This window comes from Danio rerio, chromosome 10 (genome assembly GCF_049306965.1).
Source record: "Danio rerio strain Tuebingen ecotype United States chromosome 10, GRCz12tu, whole genome shotgun sequence".
Lineage (NCBI taxonomy): Eukaryota > Metazoa > Chordata > Actinopteri > Cypriniformes > Danionidae > Danio > Danio rerio.
This window is the reverse complement of record NC_133185.1, coordinates 22,463,563-22,487,304: the sequence shown is the minus strand read 5'-3', so window position 1 is coordinate 22,487,304 and position 23,742 is coordinate 22,463,563. Positions and strand designations below refer to the sequence as shown.

At 37.8% G+C, this 23,742-nt stretch overlaps 1 protein-coding gene across 6 annotated transcripts in view; it reads right to left on the bottom strand.

Moving 5' to 3' along the window:
- Positions 1-23,742, bottom strand: part of kcnn2 (potassium calcium-activated channel subfamily N member 2) — a 95,928-nt gene that overhangs the window by 47,102 nt on the left and 25,084 nt on the right. The window lies entirely within an intron of this gene.

Here is a 23,742-nt window from a genome sequence, read left to right as displayed (position 1 = left end):
ATAAAAGATTGAATGAATGAACAAGCTAATGAATGAATGAATAAATGAGCTAACGAATGAAAGAATGAATGAACAAGCTAATACTGGCTAATGAATGAATGAATGTATGAATGAACGAACAAGCTAATGAATGAACGAAAGAATGAATGAATGAACAAGCTAATAAATGAATGAATAAACTAGCTAATGAATGAAAGAATGAATGAACGAGCTAATGAATGAATGACAGAATGAATGAATGAACAAGCTAATGAATGAATGAAAGAATGAATGAACAAGCTAATGAATGAATAAATAAACGAGCTAATGAATGAAAGAAGGAAAGAACAAGCTAATACTGGCTAATGAATGAATGACTAAACAAGCTAATGAATGAATGAAAGAATGAATGAATGAACGAGCTAATGAATGAATGAACAAGCTAATGAATGAATGAAAGAATGAATGAACAAGCTTATGAATGAATGAACGAGCTAATGAATGAATGAAAGAATGAATGAGCTAATGAATGAATGAATGAATAAACAAGCTAATGAATGAAAGAATGAATGAACGAGCTAATGAATAAATGAATGAATGAACAAGCTAATAAATTAATGAAAGAATGAATGAACAAGCCAATGAATAAATGAATGAACGAGATAATGAATGAATGAAAGAATGAATGAACAAGCCAATGAATGAATGAATGAATGAACGAGCTAATGAATGAATGCATAAATGAACAAGCTAATGAATGAATGAATGAACAAGCTAATGAATGAATGAATGAGCTAATAAATGAATGCATGAATGAACAAGCTAATGAATGAATGAGTTAATGAATAAATGAATGAACAAGCTAATGAAAGAATTAATGAGCAAATGAATGAATGAATGAAAGAGCTAATGAATGAATTAATGAACAAGCTAATAAATTAATGAATTAATTAATGAAAGAACGAACGAACGGACTAATGAATGAATGAACGAGCTAATGAATAAATGAATGAATGAACGAGCAAATGAATGAATGAATTAATTAATTATTGAACAAACGAACGAACGAATGAACTAATGAATGAATGAATGAATGAACAAACTAATGAATGAATGAATGAACAAGCTAATGAATGAATGAATGAGCTAATAAATGAATGCATGAATGAACAAGCTAATGAATGAATGAGCTAATGAATAAATGAATGAACAAGCTAATGAAAGAATTAATGAGCAAATGAATGAATGAAAGATCGAACAAGCGAATGAATGAATGAATGAATGAATGAGTGAGCTAATTAATGAATGAATGAATGAGCTAATGAATGAATGAAAGAGCTAATGAATGAATGAATGAATGAGCTAATGAATGAATTAAATAATTATTGAAGGAACGAACGAACGGACTAATGAATGAATGAATGAACGAGCTAATGAATGAATGAATGAACGAGCAAATGAATGAATGAATTAATTATTTAATAAAACAAACGAATGAACGAATGAAGTAATGAATGAATGAACAAACTAATGAATGAATGAATGCTCGCTTGTATCATTTTTACTTAATATTTTAGCTTTATATTTAGTCTTTGGGACAACAAGAAACGGCCATATAATCCTTTATCATATATTTCCTTGAACTGCGCATACTGTAATTACTCATTTGCATCAGCACTTATTTCAAAAATGCCTTTTATGAACTACGTATTATATGGCTGCATAAAACTAACACTAATATTAATCTCCATGGTGGCTCAGTGGTTTGCACTGTTGCCTCACAGCAAGAAGGTTGCTGGTTTGAGTCGTTACTAGGTGAGCTTAGCATTTCGGTGTGGAGTTTGCATGTTCTTCCCGTGTTGATGTGGGTTTCCTTCGGGTGCTCCGGTTTCTCCCACAATCCCAAGACTTGCGCTATAGGTGAATTGAATAAACTAAATCGGCCGTAGTGTATGTGTGTGCATGTAAGAGTGTATGGGTGTTTCCCAGTGCAGGGTTGCGGCTGGAAGGGCATCCACTGTGTAAAACATACGCCAGATAAGTTGGTGGTTCATTCCGCTGTGGCGACCCCTGATTAATAAAGGGACTAAGCTGAAAGAAAATGAATGAATGAATTTATCTGCATTATATATATTATTAGGTATGAAGAATTAGGTTCGAGTAAAATGTTAATACCTGTTTCATTGGGCCTGAATACTTACAAATATCTAATAAAAATATTGCCATTTTGAGCTTTTAATAATAATAATAATAATAATAATAATAATAATAATAATAATAATAATAATAATAATAGTTGTAATAAAAATTATTATTATTATTTATTATTAGAAATTTACAGCAGGCCAGAATAACTTTTTTTTACTGGTTTTGAATGCAAACAATGGTTAATTAAACAAATATTTATTTAATTTATTGATTGAACTTTTCTGAATTTAAAATATTTTTATTATGTTGCAGAGGCCATCATTTTATGCTCGAAACCACATCATGTTTATTTTGCATTTAGAAAACCCCCCAAATAAAAATACCTTTTAACTCAAACACAAATACAAAACCTGACTAGTAGAAGCAAAAACAACCAATGAAGTAAAAAAAAAATGTTTAAAATTAACACTTGCTTTAGCGGCCATCTTCAACCATATACACAAAAAAATCAACCTCAAAGCTTATGTACCATGCCTCAAATGTTTTATGCCAAAAACCTAATGACAAAATAGTAGCACCACCTACACATGTTAGTCACACGACTCGCACACAAGCTCAAAATACCACACTAATCCTTCATATTCATACAACATGCATGCAAACACGAGCCACGCACTCCCACAAGACTACCAGAATAACATCAAAAACACCAAACAGGAACCCAAAAAGGATCGCATTTCCACACAGGCTCGTGACGGAAATGGTTGCGAGCAGAAGAAAGGGAGATTTAAGACCAGATAAGACACATCAAGTGTCCTAAAAGGCCTGACAATTGCCAGAGAAGCTGTAACTTTAACCAGCCCGTCTGTTAGTTTAGGCTGTTGTTGGACTTTCCGTGCGAGTGTAACTTAGACAGCGAAACACAAGCTGCCTTTCCCAAAGCTGACAGACGCTTTCTTACTCAAAGCTTAACAACAACAACAACAACAACAACAACAACGAAACCACACAGCCTGCGCAACGCATGATAAGCGTCAAGCTTTAATTTGGTTTATATGAGCAAAACATGTCACGAAAGGCAGCGCTTTCAACTATGCGGCTTCAAAACGGAGCAATTAAAGATTTAAAATGGGTTATGTAAGGAAATCTACTTGCTAGGTAAAACCAATTATGGTAATGGACGACCTGCAACACTATACTCAAGAGTGCTTCACCTTCAAGCATCCAATATTCCAGCCAAGAGCTGGAGAGGGTAGTTATGGAAAAATGCTGAATTTGACAACAGAGGGGAAGGAGCGCATGTAATGGCCTGGTTAGTACAGCTAAGGGTCGCACCAGATAACCTCGACAAGACTGAGAGAGCGACAAGAGTGACGGGACTCACTTAACCACGACAACAGGTGGAGAATGAGGAGGAAGATTATTATAAAAATGATCAATGTGCAAAAAAACTAAAATTAATTGTAGGTTTTATGGTAGTTAAATAAATCAGATTTTTAGTGAGATGTGTTGGTATTCATATTTATTAGTAACTGGGCACTGAATTTCTTTAATGATAATTTTTTAAAGGTATTAAAATTCTTAAATAATATGACTTAATTTTAAGTCATTCTTAAATTGTTTTTATTTTTAGATTTGTTTTTTTAGAATTTTAACTTAACACATTTTTCTTTTTTAAGCTTGTAATTATACTATTACATTATGGCAATTTTTAATCCCTGATGCAATTTAATTTTATATGTGATGATGACAAATATTTACAATTTCAACAGATTTTCTTCTTTTAATTTCTTTATTGTAAAAACTTGAATAGAAACGAATCTGTATCACTAGAATCTGTATGTTTATATTGTTGGTGAAGCTTATACAATTATATTATGGCAATATTTAATCACTTGTACATTTTAATTGTATACATAATTCAACAAAGCTAAGCAGGGCTGAGCCTGGTCAATACCTGGATAGGAGACCACATGGGAAAACTAGGTTGCTGTTGGAAGTGGCGTTAGTTAGACCACTAGGGGGCGCTCAACCTGTGGTCTGTGTGGGTCCAAATGCTCCAGTAAAGTGAAGGGGATGCTATACGCTTATTTCACACGGCCGTCATTTTAAAGAACCAAAGCGAGGCTGCGGTAGGAAGAAACCCGAAAGTATATGTAGCGCCCCCTGCCCTCTTAGGCTTTGTCCTGACCTAAACTCTATAGGGTGGAGCACCGGATTCCTACAGTTTAGCCTCTCGACTATTATTTCACTCCCCCTAATCAGATACCACTATTAGAGAACTTCAATGAATAAGTAAGCAAAACAAATTAAGTTATAAACAAATAGAAATTTATTTATAAACAAAATAAAATAAAGATGAGTATAGAGGTATTTGTTATTTATAAAGGTGATATTTTAGGTATAAATATAATTATAATGCTATTTATAATAAGATATGAATTATTAATACAACCTTATATCAATACACAATAGATAAAACACTAATTGTAAAGAGAAACAGTTATTAACCTTCAATAAACACACAGTATGAGTATCCAACAACTGGACCCCAATCACTTAAGCAATAAGCATTTTACACTTTTGTGACTTGATGCACTTTTTAGACGCTCCCTTACTAAAACTATATTCACCCTTCAACGATTTAGATAACTCACAATTATTTAGTGCATTCGTATCTCAGACTATAGAATCTCAAAGCAAATATTCTCTAAATAAATGTAAAAATAACACCTTTTTCGCTCTTTTTTGTAAACGTTAACAGCAAATGAACACTTTTGCAACACTGAAATATTGAAAGTGGGCCCACTCTCACACACACACACACACACACATACAGTCTCACCCACCCTCGATGCAGGCCTGTTATGTTGCTCGGGTGCGTAGTGGCCTTTGAAACTGCAAAATGGCCTCTTCACTCTTAAAAGAGCAAAAAGAAAACACTGTAAATGTACCTGGCGTTCCTGCAGCCGTCACGATCGTCGTCCGTCCCGCGATCGATGTCCGTCCGTTCCGCGCGATGCCGTCTGTCCCGCGATCGATGTCCTCCACCGCGAACCGTCAGTCCGATGCAGCGTCAGCACACAGCATGAACACTCCAGCCGATGCAATGAATCTGTCCTCCTGAACGAGCTTCACTCTCTTAACAGTTCACTCGCTAAAACACTGCGTCAGTCTAGTGTAGCAGACAGCTAAAACACGAGGATATGGTCTCACACGAGCTTCAATGTCTTCAGCTCACAAACGGTCTCAATATACTCGCAATTATTACACTTAACGCATACACTATGGTTCTTAAACAACTTTAGCACACTTTAAATCAATGTAGACTGTATATAACTCACGATTTGCAGTTATAATACTCAAGTTTCTCTCAGAGACAAGCCTCTGCGGTCTCGTTCTCTCGATCTTCTCCTCAGCTCTCTCGATAAACCAATAATAGCTTATTCACCTATAAGAGAGGCGGGGACTAATTGGTATAGACCCAATCAGGTATTTACACACAAACTTGATAGCAAAAAGCACATTTTCACCCAAGTGCAAATCAACTAAACACTGAAATGTAGCGAACGAGTTACTTAAAGGGAAACATACCATATAACTCCTATAATAGTATGCATACTAAAATGCATTTTCTTAACAGAATAGTGGTCTGTTAATATTATCTATCTATTAGATTACCATAATATGAAAAATATAATTATAATCTCTGTATATTTCTATGTAAAAATATATATTATGCTCTGCTTTTAGGTGCAAGTGGGTTTAAGTAAGCTCTTTTTTAATAAGGGCTACATCCTCCCCCTTCTAAACTTCTCATGCCCTCATGAGACATTTAAAATTGAATTACTGTTCTGACAATAGGGCCAGGGGCTGTAGGGACACACTGGGAACACTGAGCCATGGGATGACACCAAACTGTGTTGCAGCTCTTTCGGGTCTTTGACAAATCTTCAATGTGTACTACCATCCCTCGGTGAACCATAGTTAATGGTTTATCAGTGGGTCGGCCCAAATCATCATAACTCAGCTTTATCACTGGTTTCACTTCTCTCGTAGACTTACGACACACAGCAGGTTCAGACCCCGGTTTGGGAACATTTCTGTGGTCATTGTCTCCTACACCTTGATCATCCACAGCTTCAGCAGGCTGATTGAGAACCTCTCTCGCCTCCTCCTCTTCCACTGTATCTTTTCTCGCTTCACACTCTGAATTTAGTTCTGGACCATATTCAGCAGGTATAATTTCAGGTTCCACAGCAATTTGAGGTGTTGGCAGAGTTCTCAGAGCAGGAATTAACTTTGGGTAGTAATAACAAAGGTCGTCATCCTCACTCTCAGATGTCTCATGGTTTTCATCTCTTACTTGCTCAACATTTTCAACTTTCTTTTCCTTTTGTACTCTTTTTCCTGATTGTGCTCTTGTTACAGGTGACCGTGTTGAGGGATTGGAGTCATTCGGCTTACTGAATCTCACATTCTCTCCAACAGGTAACAAGTGGTCTCGATGCATTGTCCTTATTGCTCCCATTCCACGCTCAGGTCTCAGTTTATAGACCGGTAAGTCCTTAAACTTCTCCACAACCACATATGGTAAGGAATTCCATCTGTCCTGGAGTTTGTTCTTCCCTTTTACAGCAAGATTTCGAATGAGCACTCTGTCTCCAACAGTCAACAGTTGAGGTTTCACTCTTGTGTCATAGAGCTTCTTATTTCGTTGATGAGCCTTCAACGAAGTCTCAGCAGCCAGCTGATATGCTTGTTGCAGTTCAGCTTTCATTTTCTCAACGTATTGCAGATGAGTCACTCCTTTCTCACCAGCAGGGGAAATGCCAAAACATATGTCTATGGGCAGACGAGCCTCTCTTCCAAAAAGCAACTGATAAGGGGAGTAGCCTGTAGCCTCATTTTTTGTACAATTATAAGCGTGTACAAGCTGAGTGATGTGTTGACTCCACTTACTTTTTTGGGCTGGCTCCAGCGTACCTAGCATTGACAGAAGGGTACGGTTAAAGCGTTCTGGCTGTGGGTCACCTTGTGGGTGGTAAGGTGTGGTCCGTGATTTGCGGATTCCCAACATTCCCAGAAGTTCTTGTATCAACCGGCTTTCAAAGTCTCTTCCTTGATCGGAATGAATGCGTGAGGGCAATCCGTAATGAACAAAAAACTTTTCTACCAACACTTTGGCAACTGTCACAGCTCGCTGGTCTTTAGTAGGAAATGCTTGTGCATAGCGGGTGAAGTGGTCAGTTATTACTAGCACATTAGCAATACCCTTACTATCAGGCTCAAGGGACAAGAAGTCGATACAAACCAAGTCTAGTGGACCACTGCTGGTAATGTGGCTTAATGGGGCAGACTTTTGAGGTAAGGTCTTGCGTGTAATACAACGACCACAATTTTTTATGTATTGCTCAATGTCACTGGTCATACGTGGCCAGTAAAAACGATCTCTCAGTAACTCTGTGGTCTTCTCTACTCCTAGGTGACCAGAATCATCATGCAGAGACTGCAGCACTGTTAAATGGTATTTCTCTGGCAACACTAGTTGAACTTTCTCTTTTCCACTTTGGTTTTTGGTGACTCTGTACAACAGATTATTTCGAATGACAAGTTTGGGACCTTGGCGTTGCAGGAGAGTGAGGGTAGGATCAGAACCTTTTATAGGGGTGAGTGGCTTGTTTCGTGCAACGTCTTGTTTTACTTTGCCAATAACAGGATCCTGTTCTTGTGACAATTTTAGGTCAGCATGAGTCAACTGTTCTAGGTGATAAACATCAAGCAACGCAGGACAAGAGTAAACAGCGGGGATGCTACCAGGTGAAACGCCTAACTGGTCTATCAGTCTGGACTTTTCATCACTCCAAGACAAGTTGGACAACTGACAAATAGCTTTTACTCCAGACTGTGGAATTTCAGTCCAAGAGAAGGAAGTGGCAGGTTCCGCAGGATAACGGGAAAGCACGTCAGCATCAATGTTGTGTTTGCCTGGCTTATACTGCAGGCTGAAGTTATATGTGGCCAAGGCTGCTAGCCATCTATGACCAGTTGCATTCAACTTTGCACTTGTCAGTACGTAAGTTAGAGGATTGTTATCAGTTCTCACGACAAATGGAACTCCGTACAGGTAATCGTGAAACTTGTCTACAACAGCCCACTTTAATGCAAGGAACTCTAGCTGGTGTATGTGATATCTCTGTTCTGAAGCACTCAACTTTCTGCTAGCAAAAGCGACTGGTCGAAGTCCATCAGAGTGTTCTTGATTCAGCACAGCACCAATGCCGCTCAGACTTGCATCAATGTGGAGTACGTATGGTAGGGATGGATCAGCAAAGGCAAGTACAGGTGCCTGAGTTAAACACTTGATTATCTCTTGAAAAGCTTGTTTACATGCGTTGTCCCAACGCTCACCAAATTGATCAGTCTCCTTGAAGTACTTCTTTCCTTCCACCTTACACTTTCCTTTTGCAGGTGGGTAACCTTTCGTTAACTCTGTCAGAGGTCTTACAATGGAGGAGTAATTCTTAACGAAACGGCGATAAAATCCACAAAATCCAAGGAAAGATCTTAAAGATTTTAGGTCAGTAGGCTCTTTCCACTGAGTCACTGCAGCAACTTTCTCGGGGTCTGGAGCTATTCCTGCAGCAGAAACAATGTGTCCCACATACTTGACTTTTGGCTGACAGAACTGGCACTTGTCGATAGACACTTTCAGCCCCCATTCCTCCAGTCGGTCGAGGACTTTCATCAATCGCTCCTCATGCTCTTCCAGTGTGCTTCCAAAGACAATGAGGTCATCGAGATAGACAATCACTTGTAATAGATGCATATCTCCAACCACTTTCTCCATTAATCTTTGAAACGTCGCTGGGGCCCCAGTGATTCCTTGTGGCATACGTTGAAACTGGTAAAACCCCAGTGGGCAAATGAATGCAGTTTTTTCTTTGTCTTCCTCAGACATCGCAATTTGGTAATAGCCGCTCCGCAAATCCAAAACTGAAAACCATTTGCTTCCCGCTAGGCAGTCTAATGCATCATCAATGCGAGGGGTGACATATTGATCGGGTGTAGTGCGACTGTTTAGAGTCCGGTAATCAATGCACATTCTCACAGCACCACTCTTTTTTCGCACTATTACTATAGGCGATGCATATGGGCTTCTGGACTCCTCAATGATACCAGCAGCTAGAAGATCTTTCAGATGCCTTCTGACATCATCGATATCGGCTGGGGCAATGCGCCTTGAACGCTCTCTGAATGGGTGAGGTTCATGCAGTCTAATTTGATGGGTGACTCCTTTAGCCAAGCCTACATCCCATTCCTGTGTCGAAAACACATTCTTTCGCTCAGCCAGCTTCAAGCGTAATCTTTTCTCCCAAGCTGTAGGTATGTTCGAATCACCAAAGTTAAACACGTCAGGATTAATCTGATCGTTAGACTTTGTAACTCCATGAGCAACAGTGACTGTATCTGTAGGGAATATTTGAGCAACTACAGTCCCTGGAGGAACTGAGAGTTCTTTGCTGGTCTCATTTTGAATCAAGATCCTGAAATTGTTTACATCTACTGCTGATGAAGAAAGAACGACAGGGGAAACAAGCAGTCCAGCAGGAAGGGAATCAACAGGAGAGGTTTCAATGAGAAAGATGTCTCTTCTCAAAGGTTTGTCTGACTCAATTTTGCATGAAGCATATCGCTCACCTTGTGATGGGACATTAAGCATACCTGGGCCTTTCCATCTCACTAGGCCCTCAGGTTGGTCGACAGCAAAAGATGTGGTGTCCAGGTGTGTTTGAATTCTGAGTGAGTGGGCACTGCGTGTGATATTAGTACCTTCACCATTTGTCATTCGCTGGATGAAGCTAGCATTGGTTCCGATGATTAATGGAAACTGCTGTGGTCCTTTAGGGTCTGGACAGACTAAAGCAAGGATAGTGACTGTTTCTTCTGCACCAGTAAGAGCAACAGGGAATGTGACATCAACTACAATGTATCCTTTATAGGGATAATTGGATGAACTTAGGCCCCAGATGGATAGGCCAGAAAGAGGAAGTATGGGCACATTTGACACGTGTTCAGAATACCAGGAGTCGAAAACAATAGTGACTTGAGACCCGCTATCCCAAAGAGCATAGCATGGATGTCCTCCTACTTTCACTGCAATGGTAGACGCTGGTCCAACTAAACCCTTGGGAAGACCCTTTGACTCACAGCTGTGTATCTGGCTCTTTTTGGAAAAACAAGCTCTACCTTCAGCATGGCTGTTCGGATCACTCTTTGTTCCTTTAGCCTTTTTTAAGGAACGTACTAGCTTGTTGATTACAAGAGTGGCATTTTCAGGGGCTTTACATTTAGTTGCGATGTGTCCCTCTTCACCACATCGGTAACAAAAGTAGTCAGCTTTGGGTTTTGAAAGCTGGTGTCGCGATGAACTTGAAACAGGGGATTGTGGTAACTGGGCATGGCTTGTTGAATTACTTTGACCAACACTCATTACGGCTAGCTGTTGTTGTAACTGCTGTACTTGGTTTTTCAACATCTGAACCTCAGTCTCTTTGACTACTTCCTTTGAGTCTGTGGGGCTTAATTGGCATGGTTTCACTCTGTTCTCGATCATCATGGATGAAGCAATATTTGAACGATCAGTTTTTATCTGAGCCCTCAATTCTTGAATTTCTGCTTTAAGTTCATGTACAACAGTGGGACAAATGCTTTCTTCCTGCAAGTGTATGGGCTTTGCAGTAGCAGTTATCTTGCGTCGAGTGGCTTCCATCTCCTCAGCCTCACGAACCTCATTTAACAGACTCAGGAAAGTTGGTGGATTTTCTTTCCGCTCCCTTAATCGCAACTGCAATAGCATCATGTCAGATTCAACAGCTCCTCGAATCAATTGCTCTACTCTAGCCTTATCAGCATTCGCAGAAGTCAGTCCCCCTTTTTGGATGACTTTAGTCAGTGATTTCTCCATTCTTCTCAGAAAAGCAGAAAGTGACTCACCAGGACACTGTCTAAGAAGCCGAAAAGCAAAGTATAAGTCTTCTCCAGACTCAGAAGATCCAAAAGTACTTTCCAGAGCTTCCACATATTTCACCGCTTCAGCATCAGGACATGACATACGGACAGCTTTAATGATTTCCAGGGCTGGTCCCTTTAAACTTTCCACAATTCTTCTCCGTTTCTCCTTTTCAGAGCACTCACATTCAGATATCATCAACTTAGCTTGTTCAATCCAGTGATCCATAGTTTCTTCTCCCACAGGGGTTGGAACAATACCAGAGAAGGTACGTAAACGACGGTAGGCACTTCCATCACTCGATGGTCTTACTGTTTTTTCAAGAATTTCACCCACTGCACGAATTATTGACTCAGGTGAACTGGGATTTGCATTCTGTGGAGAAAATAGAGCATGTACATCAGTCATAGACTTGCCTTCATCCTTCAGAAACTTGGAGAGCTTGTCAGCAAACTCTGCTGGAGCAACATGAGCTGATTCTCTTTCCGTAGCTAAGATAATCATCCAGGCTTCCTCACCATCTGTAGGATGCAATTCCTCAGGGCAATTAGTGGGATCTACAACTTCTCTGCATTCACACAGCACTAACAGAGTTGTCGGAGTGGCTCCACCTTTTGAGTCTCGAACCCGTACTCGTCCAAAGAGCTTCACACTCTCGGCCACTTTTTCAATGCAAGCAGTCTCAGTGTTTTGTGGTACTCCTGTCAGCAACAACGCATGAGCTGGGTCGATTACTGCTTCTCTGCACCACTCAAGAAGTTCACTCTGCAGTTGTGGGTCACTTCTGAAAGACATTTCTCAATAATAATCAGTTAGTTACAGGATGGTGTCAGTTTTTCCTCTTCAGTGTTCTTAACGTGTATTAAGGTGTTTAATTTAATCTTCTTAGGGTATCAGGAAAAGGTGAGAGTGTATCCCGGACGAGCCCCCAATTTGTGTAGCGCCCCCTGCCCTCTTAGGCTTTGTCCTGACCTAAACTCTATAGGGTGGAGCACCGGATTCCTACAGTTTAGCCTCTCGACTATTATTTCACTCCCCCTAATCAGATACCACTATTAGAGAACTTCAATGAATAAGTAAGCAAAACAAATTAAGTTATAAACAAATAGAAATTTATTTATAAACAAAATAAAATAAAGATGAGTATAGAGGTATTTGTTATTTATAAAGGTGATATTTTAGGTATAAATATAATTATAATGCTATTTATAATAAGATATGAATTATTAATACAACCTTATATCAATACACAATAGATAAAACACTAATTGTAAAGAGAAACAGTTATTAACCTTCAATAAACACACAGTATGAGTATCCAACAACTGGACCCCAATCACTTAAGCAATAAGCATTTTACACTTTTGTGACTTGATGCACTTTTTAGACGCTCCCTTACTAAAACTATATTCACCCTTCAACGATTTAGATAACTCACAATTATTTAGTGCATTCGTATCTCAGACTATAGAATCTCAAAGCAAATATTCTCTAAATAAATGTAAAAATAACACCTTTTTCGCTCTTTTTTGTAAACGTTAACAGCAAATGAACACTTTTGCAACACTGAAATATTGAAAGTGGGCCCACTCTCACACACACACACACACACACATACAGTCTCACCCACCCTCGATGCAGGCCTGTTATGTTGCTCGGGTGCGTAGTGGCCTTTGAAACTGCAAAATGGCCTCTTCACTCTTAAAAGAGCAAAAAGAAAACACTGTAAATGTACCTGGCGTTCCTGCAGCCGTCACGATCGTCGTCCGTCCCGCGATCGATGTCCGTCCGTTCCGCGCGATGCCGTCTGTCCCGCGATCGATGTCCTCCACCGCGAACCGTCAGTCCGATGCAGCGTCAGCACACAGCATGAACACTCCAGCCGATGCAATGAATCTGTCCTCCTGAACGAGCTTCACTCTCTTAACAGTTCACTCGCTAAAACACTGCGTCAGTCTAGTGTAGCAGACAGCTAAAACACGAGGATATGGTCTCACACGAGCTTCAATGTCTTCAGCTCACAAACGGTCTCAATATACTCGCAATTATTACACTTAACGCATACACTATGGTTCTTAAACAACTTTAGCACACTTTAAATCAATGTAGACTGTATATAACTCACGATTTGCAGTTATAATACTCAAGTTTCTCTCAGAGACAAGCCTCTGCGGTCTCGTTCTCTCGATCTTCTCCTCAGCTCTCTCGATAAACCAATAATAGCTTATTCACCTATAAGAGAGGCGGGGACTAATTGGTATAGACCCAATCAGGTATTTACACACAAACTTGATAGCAAAAAGCACATTTTCACCCAAGTGCAAATCAACTAAACACTGAAATGTAGCGAACGAGTTACTTAAAGGGAAACATACCATATAACTCCTATAATAGTATGCATACTAAAATGCATTTTCTTAACAGAATAGTGGTCTGTTAATATTATCTATCTATTAGATTACCATAATATGAAAAATATAATTATAATCTCTGTATATTTCTATGTAAAAATATATATTATGCTCTGCTTTTAGGTGCAAGTGGGTTTAAGTAAGCTCTTTTTTAATAAGGGCTACATATAGGACCAGCACTGTAAACATCGCAGCAACATGCTGTGGACTACAAACCTCCAGCTGTTGCCGAGATTTCAAAATGCAGAAATGGTGTAAACATCACTTTAATATCATTCAGTAAGTTTAATTTAAACAATTAAAAGCAATTTAGCATCAAACAACATCTGTAAGAGTAATACGCTTAAGTGTCCTCCTATGCTTCAGTTCATGGCACCAGTTAAACACCATGATGACGCTTTCCTGCTTCAGCCTAAGTAACCCAGTGAGCGATAAAGCATTGCAGTCCTCTGCAGCACACCCTCGTGTTGTCTGTAATAGTGTTGTCCTGGTACTGAAGTTTTAAACCCGTCTTTTTCCCGCTAACATTGAAGCGCCACTAAGATGACTCGACTGGTCTGCACGGCTGCTTCGTGCTCCAGTCTTCGTGTATCTGTGTTTGCAATCAGTTTACCGCTCTTCACCCAGTGCAAACACAGATACACGGAGACCGGAGCACGAAGCAGTCGTGTAGATCAGTCAAGTCATCAAGCAGATCGCTCGTCTGTGTTTGTACTCGGTAAACAGCAGAGGGTGAACTGACCTTCTTGGCCAATCTCAAGCATTTCTGTTAGCACGTGAACACAATGGCAAATCAGCGCTGTTTAAAGAAAGCCATCAACAGTGGCATAAATGTTATCAGGGAAATTGCCGGTTTTTCAATTAATTCAGTATCGTGACAAGTCTAATATAGAGAAAGAATCAGTTAATGAACTCGAGTTTGATAAATGGCATCTAAAACGTGTGTTGAGGAAAGAAAACGTTAGCTAACTAGCGCCATTTCCCTTAACTTAGCTGAAAATGAGGTCTGATATCCCTTTTTATTTTCACCATTTATTCAGAATGAACCTTCGGGTCACTCAGAAGGCGGTGAAATTATAAAACTGTGTCACTTTATCTTCGCTGATAAGATATACAGCCAAGTACACAACGTTCCTATGTAAATCCCAACGATACTTGTACTACGGGTTTCTTCCCACCGCAGCCTCGATTTCGCTTTTAAAAATGGCGGCTGCGTGAAATCAGTCTATACTGTCAGTGAGCGGCGTCTTTCAAATGAGACATTAAACTGAGGTCCTGACTCTCTGCGGTCATTAAAAATCTCATGGTACTTCTTGTAAAGAGCAGGGGTGTAACCCCAGTGTCCTGGTCAAATTCCCCCCATTGACCCTTACCCATGGCCTCCCAATCATTCCCATGCACTCAGTTGGCTCTGTCACTGTCTCTTCACTCTTCTTATAGCTGGTGTGTGGTGAGGGCACTTGTGCCGTTGTCCTGTGGCTGCCATTGCATCATCCAAGTAGATGCTGCACACTGGTGGTGGCGTGGAGAGACATGACGTCAAAATGACCTCATATTGATGTTGTGCCCCAACATACCCCAATGGCGTGGAGACGTTGGATATTGTTTGGAAATGAAAATCAGGTTAATCAAAAACCAACGTCTGGTCGACGTTAATGTCCAATGTCCAAACTAAAATCAACCAAATATCAGCAACTAATCATGTTACACCTTGACATTATAAGGACGTTACCACTATGACATTTATCAGACGTTGGATTTTGGTCACTTCCAACACAACCTAAAATCAACTAAATATCAATGTAATTTGATGTTATTATTGTATAACAATGCTGGCTAGACATTGAATTTTGGTCATGTGACGTCATGATTAAATCTAACCTATTAACGTCTAATGATGTTGTGTGCCTGCTGGGAACTGTACTATGGACTGGGTTTCGGCGGCCACTGCGATCAAATACTATAACAAAATTGGCGAAAACCTTCATAAAAATGTGAACTGATCTTAGAATAGCCTAATCAAAGCAAAAAAAGTAATTATTTCAAAATTGCAAGATGATTATATAGACCTATCCACAATTTTACATAAATTATCATGCCAAAAATAAATTATTTATTTTTCTTCAGAAGGCAAATTAACATGCAATTTGACTGCTGCATAAAAATAATAGGTTAAATGACAAAACTGGATTGAATTAATAAACAAGTTCAATAAATATATTTTAAATGAAGAACTAACAACTGAAACCAGCTCAAATGTTCTCGAATTCAAGTGTTACAGTAATGTACGATTGTTAGTCACTTGACATTTTTATTACCTCACTCCCGCAAGATTCTCTTATGCTTACAAGGCAGGCAGTTATGTACAATTACGTAATTTATCGACTTAAGGATATCGGCCTAATTTTGATAACGGACAGAAAACGATAACATTAAAAATAGCGTTTTTCAGCCGATATCGATATGGCCACCGATATATTGTGCATCTTCCTGAGATAAAAAAAGATTTTTGTGTATTTTATAAGCAACATAAGAATTGAAGCAAATAATAGTGTCGTACATTTTGAGTCATTAAATCAGTAATTTTAGACAACAAATATATCAAATAAATTAATAGGGATGAATGAAAAGCGCAATTTGTATTTAGATATTTATTAAAACTTTCGAAATTTCGTTGATCATTTTTAGTGTTCATCTGTGCTGGTTTACATTTGGAATGTGAATTTTTAAAGTTTATATAAAGTTTTACTCTGTTATTTATTTTTAAAAAATTGTTATTGGCATTTATGATTTCATTACATCTGTGGAACTTTTCTAGTCTACAAAAAGGTTCTATGTAGTTTAGACTTTACAGTAAAAAACTAATTGTTCATTTATTAATTGTTCAATGTAGGAACCATAAATAGTTCTTCTGATGTCACAGAATATAATATACAGTTATATATAATATACAGTTACTTATTTGACGACTATTTTTGTCTCTTGCCAATGATTTCCCCCTCAAAGCTATGACTTATATAAAACTCCAGGATTTGAATTTGTAGCAGCAGCTCCATCAGCTCCTCTAATACAGTGTCAGTCTGTCCTGTGAGATTCAGAGCTCCACCTGAATGATGGATGCAAGGCTGACTTTGGCAGAGTGAGTGGATTAATGAAAAGTGCAATAAAAAATGGGCTAAACTGATCAGCGCAGCACAAGGTCGAGACTCTCCTGAAGCAGTGATGGCAAAACATTTAACTTTTATTTACTTGCAAGATCTGAATTGTTGATATCAAGGTTCAGATTTCAACAGATTAAATACTGTTCATATCAGTAATTATGTTTGCAACACTAACAATGATTTCTTCAAATCAGTCATGGCATCATTGATGGAAAACTGCGCTCTTGATATAAAGAATTGTATTTTTGCTTGTTAAGTGTCACCGTTCAGATTCACTATTAAGAAATCTATTCTTGATAGTAACAGTTGAATTTGAATGGCAGCCTAGTGCTGTTTAACTGAAAATACAATTCATGATATTGAGAATGAACATTTCTAGAGGTTCTCTAGAAGAGACACTGTGCAGGCAAAACAACAACAACAGTTTATTCATGCACCTGTAAATTTGGTCATTTTCTGCTTTTCATAAAGTGTGCTCATAGATCCATAATGCACTTTTAAAATGTTTGTTTGTAGAATTAGTCACATTACACATTAAAGGCTATTTTCTCAAAAATGTTTTATAAATGCCTAAAATTCATTCATTTACCTTCAGCTTAGTGCTTTTATTCATCAGGGGTCACCACAGTGGAATGAACCGCCAACTTTTCCAGCTTTTACGCAGCAGATTCCCAGTATTGGGAAACACCCATATACTCCCACATTCACACACACATACACTACAGCCAATTTAGTTTATTCAATTCACCTATAGCGCGTGACTTTAGACTGTGGGGGAAACTAGAGCAGCCAAAGGAAACACGGGGAGAACATGCAAACTCCACACGGAAATGTCAACTGGCCTGGCTGGTATTCAAACCAGCAACCTTCTTGCTGAGAGGTGACAGTGCTAACCACTGAGCCATCAGGCTGTAAAAAAATATATTAAAAATGTGAAATAATAGCAAGTATCAGAAAGTGTATTCATCTACATGAAATCAGTTCAATAGTTCAATTCAGTCCGTATTACCCGAATGATTCACTACTCAATTTTTGTTTGTGGAATTAATTTACAGTTTTTCACCAGCACTCAGCCATAAACATCCATTTTAGAAGCACTTGTCACACTTTACAACTCTGAGGGTTCTCTACATAATTTGCTATTGTGACAGATTTCCTAAAATGATAGAATAATATTCTACAAAACTTGTGAAAATATTTGTTCTCTGGCTGTTTGTTCTATATGTTTACAGTATACTTAACCTCTGACTCTAATGTGTTCGCAAACATAAATACAAAAAATATATATTTTGGATCCTAACTTTATCCAATATTCAGATTTTATGCTAGAAATGACTATATATATATATATCCATATTTAAATATAAACATTTCACAAAACTTGTAATAAAAAAAACTTGTAATCAGTCACCTTTTGTAAAGTTCTTTTGGAATGATAATTATTGTGTAAAGCGCTTTAAGTAAACTTGAACTGAAACTGAATCAAGTGGCCGTTATTAGAAGTTAATTAATTAATTTATTTTACCTTGCCGTAATTCTTATTTTGAAGACTGATTTCTCTGAGTGACGACATCGTCATAGTTTACAAGTATAAATGTATTTCCTGTTTTCAAAAATCACAATTGTTACTATAGCAAAGAATTCTATTATCGACAATTAGCATTTCTAGAACTAAAGAAAACTGAACTGCTGATATGAAGAATGATACATTTTCACTAGATGAATTTTAATCAAGAATGTGATTTTGGCAAGTGATGACATCATTATTACTAATCTTTATTACTAATCATTCTAATGTCTAATTTCAAAAATTAGCATTTTAACTAGAAAAAACTGAATCCTCAACTGAAAAACTAGCCCGATTTTAAAGGTTAAAATGCTACAGCAAAAATCTGTCCCCTGGCTAATATAACATTTCTTAATATATTTGGTGAATAACTGTTAATTGAATTCCCTGCATGACACTTCACTTTTTATGTTTTTTTTTTGCTGACATTACTGTGACTATTTTGAGATATTTTTTTGTCATCAGAGATGTACAGTTATATGTCATTTTGATAAATAACATTTATTGTATTACTTCACTTTATGTGTGTTACCGTGATGATGTTCAGCAGTTGAATGACAGTGAGTGCCTTCTATAGCGTGTTTCTCTGGCTTCTGGGAAAAAAACTGTTTAAGTTGTGTTTTTAGTCTGTGGAAAATGAATATATATATTTTTTTTATCTCTTTCCTTTTTTATTAAACGATTGTACTTGTGTTTGATATGCTTTGCATACTAATGAAGCATTTTTGCTGATGTAGATGAAGCTGATATAAATGCAAAGGCCTGATTGTCCAAAATTAGCTGCAGCTAATCTTCCTGTGAGCAGAGATGGGTTGAAACTGAACACAGAAAATTAGCAGTTGAGAAGTCTTATGCTTTTAATGTTGTGCAGAGAATTCGTAGAAAAAGAGGACGTGTGTATGGGTGCGGCCAATGGAGGACTGAAGAATGATTGTCAAGTGACGAATTCCACTAAACTCTACCTGTTAATCAGCTGCGTATAAAAGCTGGAGTCAGGAAAGGAAAATTGTTGCGTACCTCCTCAAAAATTCTGTGAATCGAATATTTCATTAGTTTCCAATAAATTACTAATGTTTTTGACATTAAAGAAAACCCTCTTCTGACCTTTTCTTATTGAAAACGCATGGAATTGATTAAATATTCCAACAGTAACAAAGGTAGATGTTAACACTTCAAAACATTGGTGTATTACTAGTAGGCAAGGGTCGGTATAAGATTCTGACGGTATGATAACCTTGGATAAAAATATCATGGTTTCACGGTATTATGGTTACCGCTCTAAAATATGTTCTTTTTAAATGTCTTGGTAAAAAACTAAAACTTTTCTCCCTTGAACACAATATATTTTACTTATTTTATTTAAAAAATAATAATAATTTAACCAGTAATTTCCCATTGAGATACAATATCTCTTCTACCAGGGAGTCCTGGTCAAAACAGGCAGCATAAGACAAAGTTACAAAAAATCACAACACATAAACACACAAAAAAACAGTATAAACCATAAACAATTGTTAAAACATGTGCACTGTTCTTTATAATATATTTAAATATAGCAATAGATGGTACGGTTTTCATATGTATATCTTGAAGCTCATTCTATATAGAGCATAATTGGAGAATGCAGAAAAATGCATCATAAGTAAGAGTATATCTGCTCATCTGGTAGAATAGGTATTTGAACACAAGATATGTGCTCTGATAGTTTACCAACTAAAGCTTTAAAAATAAAAATTATGTGTTTATTTTTATGCTGAAACAGTAAGCATGTCAGGCTAAATAATTCAAATGAATTTTTGACTTCTGCTGTCTTCATTTGTTTCAAAAGCACTGATTATTTACAATTTAAAACAGCATCTTTGGATAATTTTTTATGCAGGTGTGTTGAGGCAAGCTAAAATCTGCCGGACACCAGCCCTCCAGGACTGAGTTTGGACATCCCTGCTGTACTTGTAAATTTGTTTTAATTTGTAAATTTATTGCTTTTAAATTAACATTAAGAAAGATAAAGGTTAAGGGCGAGGCAGTGGCGCAGTAGGTAGTGCTGCTGCCTCACAGCAAGAAGGTCGCTGGTTCGAACCTCGGCTCAGTTGGCTTTTCTGTGTGGATATATATATATAAACCTACTTTAACATGCAGTTTATTTTCCAAAAATGCTAGGGCCCCATACCTGGAATTTCTTAGAACCCCTAATCACTAAGTCTGCCCCTGGCTCTTCCAACTGTTTGCTTTTTAATATACCTTGAGTTTGTACAGAACTGGGTAAAATGGCATTTTCTTATTGTGCACCTTGGGCATGAAATAATTTGCAGAAAGAATTAAAACTAAATAAAATTGTGTGTTTCGATAAATTTAAAAGCAGTACAAAGCAGAGAGCGGTATTGAAAGCATGATTTTTTGTTGAGAGGAATGATGAAATGTTGTTATGTTGTGTCTATGTATTTTAGAATTGTTTTACTGTATGGCTGTTATCCTGGCCAGGTCTCTCTTATAAAAGAGATTTTAAATCTCAATGAGACTTGCTGGTTAAATAATAGTAAAATAAATTGATTAAATAAAAATGTATTCAACAGAAAGTTTACTTTTTTAAACTATTTCATTCATTCATTCATTCATTCATTCATTTTCTTTTCAGCTTAGTGGCTTTTTTAATCTGGGGTAATCACAGCAGAATGAATTGCCAACCTTTCAAGCATATGTTTTGCACAGAGGATACCCTTCCAGCTGCAACTCATTCATACATACATTCATTCATTTTCTTGTCGGCTTAGTCCCTTTATTAATCCGGGGTCGCCTCAGCGGAATGAACCACCAACTTATCCAGCCCTTCCAGCCGCAACCCATCTTTGGGAAACATCCACAAACACTCATAAACTATGGACAATTTAGCCTACCCAGTTCACCTGTACCGCATGTTTTTGGACTGTGGGGGAAACCGGAGCACCCGGAGGAAACCCACACTAATGCAGGGAGAACATGCAAACTCCACACAGAAACACCAACTGAGCCGAGTTTCGAACCAGCAACCCAGCGACCTTCTTCCTGTGAGGCGACAGCACTACCTACTGCGCCACTACGTCGCACAGCTGCAACTCATCGCTGGGAAATACCCATGCACTCTCATTCACACACATACACTATGGACAAGATAGCTTACCCAATTCATCTGTACTGCATGTTTTTGGACTTGTGGGGGATATCAGAGCACACGGAGGAAACCCACGCCAACACAGAGAGAACATGCAAACTCCACTCAGAAATGCCAACTGACCCAGCCAAGGCTCAAACCAGTGACCTTCTTGCTGTGAGGCGATTGTGCTACCCACTGCGCCACCGTGACACCAGTTAAATAAAAACTTTTTGGAATTAACAATTCCTAAGAAACCTACAGTAATTTGAGTATTTGTTACTACACATAATATATTACACATTACACGATAAATGAATGAAATAGGGTAGTTTACAATAAAATTTTGATATGTCTTTTTTTATTTATGTATTTTTAAATTCTGTCAACTACAGCTGCCATTTTAATTGATATTATTGATATTATTATTATTATATTGATATAAAGCATTTTAAATCCTACAAATGAGTAAGTTAAAACGGCTTGCCATCCGCAGACGGGATCCCTCGTCAAAAGCGCACTGACAACAGGATCATCCATTAAACACGTGTTCGTTCAGGGGGCTCGTGATCCTGCGCTCCTGTTGACGTTTCGCCTTGACAAAAGGTCGTCTGTTTTGTGTTCTCCGTCTGTCTAGTAGCAGCAGGGCTTGGTTACTGGTTTCAGAAGAGCTCAATATAACTAATGGAGCATGGCTCAATATTTAATCTGTGTAATGTAGAGAATGGGAGCATATATCTTGTGGCTAAGAAAAGAAATCGCTCAATCTCATTAGAGAATTAGGTAGAGAGGGTGAAGCCCAATTACAAATTAATGCAATGGTTAATTTATGATATCAAAGTGGGTCCTAAGAGGGCACTTTGCTGAGTAAATCCTCAGCTGTGGATTTGCTTTTAGCTTTCAGGTTTATTTGAAGACGGAGTTTGTGTAATTGAGTGCCGTCTGGAAATGATGACAGCTTTTGTGTTATTAACTTGACGCTAAACTACTTCAACTTTTCTGCAGCAATTTATAGTATAGGAACATAATTCGGAATATAGAGAATAAAATAATACCAATAAATAAATAAATTCACTGGTTGTTTAAAACTAATTTGATTAAAAGTAAAATTAAAAAAGCATACAAATTTTCTTTTAGTTCATTGATTCATTTTTCAGTTCATTCATTCAGTTGCCACAGCGGAATGAACCGCCAATTTATCCAGCACATGTTTTACGCAGCAGATGCCCTTCCAGCTCCAACCCATCACCGGGAAACACCCATACACTCTCATTCACACACATACATTATGGACAATATAGCTTACTCAATTCACCTATAGCGCATGTTTTTGGACTTGGGGAAACCAAAGCACCCAGTGGAAACCCACGCCAACACGAAGAGAACATGCAAACTCCACACAGAAATGCCCAGCGGGGGTTTGAACCAGCAACCTTCTGGCGATTGTGCTAGCCACTGCACAACTGTGCCACCATTTTTCTTTTAGTATTTTCTTAAATACGTTTCTTACATCATTTTGTTTTTCTATGTTTTTTTTAATTATATACACACACACACACACACACACACACACACACACACACACACACACACTAACACACATACATCTATATTAAAAAAAAAATAATGAAGCATTATGGAAAATGACAATAATGCCTGTTCATTTTATATTCATGCCAATACATTTTTATTTTCAGTCACGAAATGTGGAGGATTTTCTTTCTGTTCGCCATGCGGTATCAACTTACAACAGAAGTCGAAAGTTAAAAATGAAACACCCAAAATTGCATGAAACTTTGGAGAGCCTGGTGACGCGACTAATTGTTTTATACTGAAACTTGCCTTCAAAAAGTGCTTCCTTGGTCTTCTCCACATTTCTTGCATGTTAAACACACGTCCACCACAACAGGAAGTAAAAAAAAACCTGCAACTGCGTTAATTGCGTTATTTTTTTTAACGCGTTAATTATTTAAAATGAATCGCATGCGTTAACGCACTAATTTTGACAGCACTAGTTCTAAAGTAAAGTTATATCACCTTTGGATTCTTACTGAGCAAACAAATTTCACAACTTTGTACAAGCAGCACATGAAATGAAACAAAAATCTGACACAGAATCCATAAAACAGTAGTTTCTTTAAAAAAATATCCCAACGGGCTATATGCACACAGACTTTTAATTTCAGCCAGCCAGCCTCAGCGCTTCTGGTGAACTGTCTTTCCATTATAAAACTCCCATGTTTAAGGTCTGAATTCTTTAAAAATCAGTGATCTTCACTGCCTAAGAGATATAAGATATAAAGTGTGTCTCAGACCAGACAAGAAGCACTGCATTA